The sequence below is a fragment of the Brassica oleracea genome, chromosome C6 (assembly GCF_000695525.1).
Source record: "Brassica oleracea var. oleracea cultivar TO1000 chromosome C6, BOL, whole genome shotgun sequence".
Classification (NCBI taxonomy): Eukaryota; Viridiplantae; Streptophyta; class Magnoliopsida; order Brassicales; family Brassicaceae; genus Brassica; species Brassica oleracea.
In genome coordinates this window covers 390110-395130 of record NC_027753.1, presented here as the reverse complement: position 1 = coordinate 395130, position 5021 = coordinate 390110, and positions in this window count along the sequence as shown.

Here is a 5021-nt window from a genome sequence, read left to right as displayed (position 1 = left end):
GGGGGGGGGGGGGGGGTTAGGTGTTTCAGTTTATAAGTAGTATTTTAAAAATATTTTTTATTTTTAAAACTAAATATAATTAATATTTTCAGTTTCAGATTTGTGTTTTCGGTTTTGTTTTGGTCCAGTTTTTGGTTCTCGGTTTATATGTCCACGATATCATTCATATAAATACACTCCTTTCACATGTGAAACTACTAGAATCAAAAATCCATCAACTCAAATATATATTTAAACAGATAAAAATGAGCTACTAAAATGAATAAACCAAATTTTAAAATTGGAATTGGATAATCCAGATCTGTGTTTAACTTAATAGTTTTATAGAGAAATAAATATTCTTAAATACCCAAAAACAATTTTCTTCCCAATTTTTTTAGGGGTCAAAATAACTAAAATAGGTTTTATTAAAGAGGTAAATGACGATTAAAATATTTCTATAAAAATATAAAATAAATAAATATTAATAAATCAAAAATTTATTTTAAAAAATTATTTTCTTGAAACGATCTTCTTAAAACAATTCAGTAAGACCTTAACTATGTATTATATCTTCTTGAATTTCAGGTTAGGAAGAGATTCATGAATAAGTATAGGGCTTTTTGCAAAAGTGACTCAAAACTTGGAGTCAAACAGAAAACTAACCTTTTCTTTTGACTCCTTTTTTTTTGAGATTTTAACCCCACACCTGCATTTTATCTACGAAAATGCCATTAACATTTTTTTTTTTTTTTCGAAAATGGCTTCTTTACTGTCTCAACCTCATCTTCTTCAAGTATTTACAATATTGCCACTGCAATGAATAGTGGCAACAACCTTGTACGAACTGTTTGGAGCTTTTAATGCCCTTTAATGCACGTAAATCTCTTTACACTCTCTCTGTTTCAATTGTTATGAACTAAAAACAACATTTCTTTCACTTTCTCTCTATATTCATCCAAAAAACTCAAGCTTTTGACAGAGCCATATTTCTTTCGTTTTGACTTACGGTTGCTTTCGTTTGAGGTTCTGGGTGGTTGGAGAAGACCCTGTGTGCAAACGAAGTCATCTCACCTAGTTTAAGGTACGAATTTGAATTTTTTTTCAAGATCTGTTCGCGTAGAAGACTTACTAGTAAGTCATCTGTATGTAGAAGACTTACTGATGAGTCTTCTGGTCAAACGGAAGACTTAAATTAAGTCGTCCAGCTTTGTTTGTTAAAAAAAAACACTCCAGACGACTTATATATACGTCGTCTACGAGAAACGGGCTAGTTTTGCATTTGACCGAATCGTGTCAGATCTTTGACTATTTCTGGACGACTTATAATTCAGTCGTCTCTGGGAAAGTTAAAATTTCAATATTTTATGAAAACTTGACGACTTACGTGTAAGTCGTCCTAGGTTAGTTTTGTAATTGAAAAATAAAACTTCATAATTTAACTTTAACCAGACGACTTAATATAAAGTCGTCCCTCCAGAAGACTTAATTTAAAGTCGTCCGGGGAAAGCAAAGTCGTCCAGAATTTTTCCCAATTTTCTGGTCAAACCTTGCTTATCCCGGACGACCTTAAATTAAGTCGTTTAGCTGGACGACTTTATATTAAGTCGTCTGGTTAAAGTTAAATTATGAAGTTTTATTTTTCAATTACAAAACTAACCTAGGACGACTTACACGTAAGTCGTCAAGTTTTCATAAAATATTGAAATTTTAACTTTCCCAGAGACGACTGAATTATAAGTCGTCCAGAAATAGTCAAAGATCTGACACGATTCGGTCAAATGCAAAACTAGCCCGTTTCTCATAGACGACGTATATATAAGTCGTCTGAAGTGTTTTTTTTTAACAAACAAAGCTGGACGACTTAATTTAAGTCGTCCGTTTGACCAGAAGACTCATCAGTAAGTCTTCTACATACAGATGACTTACTAGTAAGTCTTCTACGCGAACAGATCTTGAAAAAAAATTCAAATTCGTACCTTAAACTAGGTGAGATGACTTCGTTTGCACACAAGGTCTTCTCCAACCACCCAGAACCTCAAACGAAAGCAACCGTAAGTAAAAACGAAAGAAATATGGCTCTGTCAACCATAGCCCATATTTTGAATCAAAAGCTTGAGTTTTTTGGATGAATATAGAGAGAAAGTGAAAGAAATGTTGTTTTTAGTTCATAACAATTGAAACAGAGAGAGTGTAAAGAGATTTACGTGCATTAAAGGGCAATAAAAGCTCCAAACAGTTCGTACAAGGTTGTTGCCACTATTCATTGCAGTGGCAATATTGTAAATACTTGAAAAAGATGAGGTTGAGACAGTAAAGAAGCGAAGACTTTCCAGACGCCTTATTATAAGTCGTCTAATAAGTCGTCCAGATGGAAGACTTTCCAGACGACTTAATTAAGTCGTCCGATAAGTCGTCCAGCTGGGAAGACTTTCCAGACGCCTTATTATAAGTCGTCTAATAAGTCGTCCAGATGGAAGACTTTCCAGACGACTTAATTAAGTCGTCCGATAAGTCGTCCAGCTGGGAAGACTTTCCAGACGCCTTATTATAAGTCGTCTAATAAGTCGTCCAGATGGAAGACTTTCCAGACGACTTAATTAAGTCGTCCGATAAGTCGTCCAGCTGGGAAGACTTTCCAGACGCCTTATTATAAGTCGTCTAATAAGTCGTCCAGATGGAAGACTTTCCAGACGACTTAATTAAGTCGTCCGATAAGTCGTCCAGCTGGGAAGACTTTCCAGACGCCTTATTATAAGTCGTCTAATAAGTCGTCCAGATGGAAGACTTTCCAGACGACTTAATTAAGTCGTCCGATAAGTCGTCCAGCTGGGAAGACTTTCCAGACGCCTTATTATAAGTCGTCTAATAAGTCGTCCAGATGGAAGACTTTCCAGACGACTTAATTAAGTCGTCCGATAAGTCGTCCAGCTGGGAAGACTTTCCAGACGCCTTATTATAAGTCGTCTAATAAGTCGTCCAGATGGAAGACTTTCCAGACGACTTAATTAAGTCGTCCGATAAGTCGTCCAGCTGGGAAGACTTTCCAGACGCCTTATTATAAGTCGTCTAATAAGTCGTCCAGATGGAAGACTTTCCAGACGACTTAATTAAGTCGTCCGATAAGTCGTCCAGCTGGGAAGACTTTCCAGACGCCTTATTATAAGTCGTCTAATAAGTCGTCCAGATGGAAGACTTTCCAGACGACTTAATTAAGTCGTCCGATAAGTCGTCCAGCTGGGAAGACTTTCCAGACGCCTTATTATAAGTCGTCTAATAAGTCGTCCAGATGGAAGACTTTCCAGACGACTTAATTAAGTCGTCCGATAAGTCGTCCAGCTGGGAAGACTTTCCAGACGCCTTATTATAAGTCGTCTAATAAGTCGTCCAGATGGAAGACTTTCCAGACGACTTAATTAAGTCGTCCGATAAGTCGTCCAGCTGGGAAGACTTTCCAGACGCCTTATTATAAGTCGTCTAATAAGTCGTCCAGATGGAAGACTTTCCAGACGACTTATAATAAGTCGTCTGCGCAGTCTTTTGGATTGAAGTAAATACCTGACTCAAGATAGCAGCTTTCATTGATCTGCGGCCTCTGCTGCCCTCGTAAGCCAGTATCGGTGGAGACGGACTGTCTGCTCTGGGACCACCAATACTAGCACCCAATTCCGGCATAGCTGTGTACGTCTAGACCTGAAGAACTTGTATAAACCCATCCACGGTGTAACAGCCAGCAATTTCTTTGTTCCACAAAGAGTCCATCAGCACCTTAAACGCGACTCTCCCCCATGGATAATTCTCAAACCGTTCTAAATCCATCACTAGCCTTGCCAGAGTAGATCGTGTAGCGGTTGAAAACTTTCTCCCTTCAATGAATCCAGTGAAGATGGAGAGGTACGCGAGCCGCTTGCGATCTTCCCTGGACCAATCCCCGCATCTCTTCAGTGCTGCTATTATCTGATCAGTAGTTGGCCCAGCTTCCAGATGAACTCCCAGCATCCCCCAGAAAGAAACCATCTCTGGGGTAACGTCACATTTTGGTGTCTCAAGGTCCTCGATGTACTCGCAGTTTAGACCAGTGAGGTTTTCAAACTCTAACAGTGAAAACCTCAAAGGTTCTGGACCAACGAGAGACCACATCTCATACTTCTTCTTAATGTCCAGCTTGAAACTGAGCATGTAGTGAACCAGCCTTGAAGCCCAACCAAATCCCTGCTCCTTGAACTTGATGAAAACTCCCAAACTCGACTCCTTGAGCTCTTCAAATTCGTCATCAGTAAGAGCTTTCCTAAGAGCAGTATGCAACTTGCTGTTATCCGTATGATACGAAATGCTATTGTGGGCTTCTGGTTCTTCCCCTGATGTGTATAACCTACGGGGGAGTTCTGGAATATCCATCCTTTTTGTCTGCAAAATAATCAAAGACAACAATATAAGTCCAGACGACTTAGTAGACGACTTAAATTACTTACAAGTCTTCCAGTCGCAGAAGGAGTTGGAGTACTCGTCATTGCGGTTATAGATCTGAAAAAATAAACGTGAAACGGTGAGAATGAGTAAATTGATAGAGACAACGTTTTATGTTCATCTTTTCCTCGAGATTGATGACTTAGCGGCGTTAGGGTTTACAGAGAAACGGCGCTAAGGTTTACAGAGAAGAAGCGGCGGCGCTAGGGTTTAGAAGAAGCGGCGGCGCTAGTGTTTAGAACGTTGGTGACCACGGTGGCGAGGGCGACGGTTTGTTCGGAAATAGTGGAATCGGCGGCGCTAGGGTTTAGAGGAATCGGCGCGGCTAGGGTTAGAAGAAGCTGCGGCGACAACGGTGAGAATGAAGTGAGATAGATAGCCGATGTTGAGAACGATGGTTTGTTCGGAAATCGTGGGAATTCGAAATCGCCTTTGAGAGGGAGAACTGTTAGGGTTTCTGAATTTCGCGAAAAATGAAACAAAAAAAATAAAAATCACCTTATATATTGGGTAAATAATCCGGTTAGCTTTAAAATTACATTGGTAAACTTTAAGGTTTGGTCCGGTTTAGACGA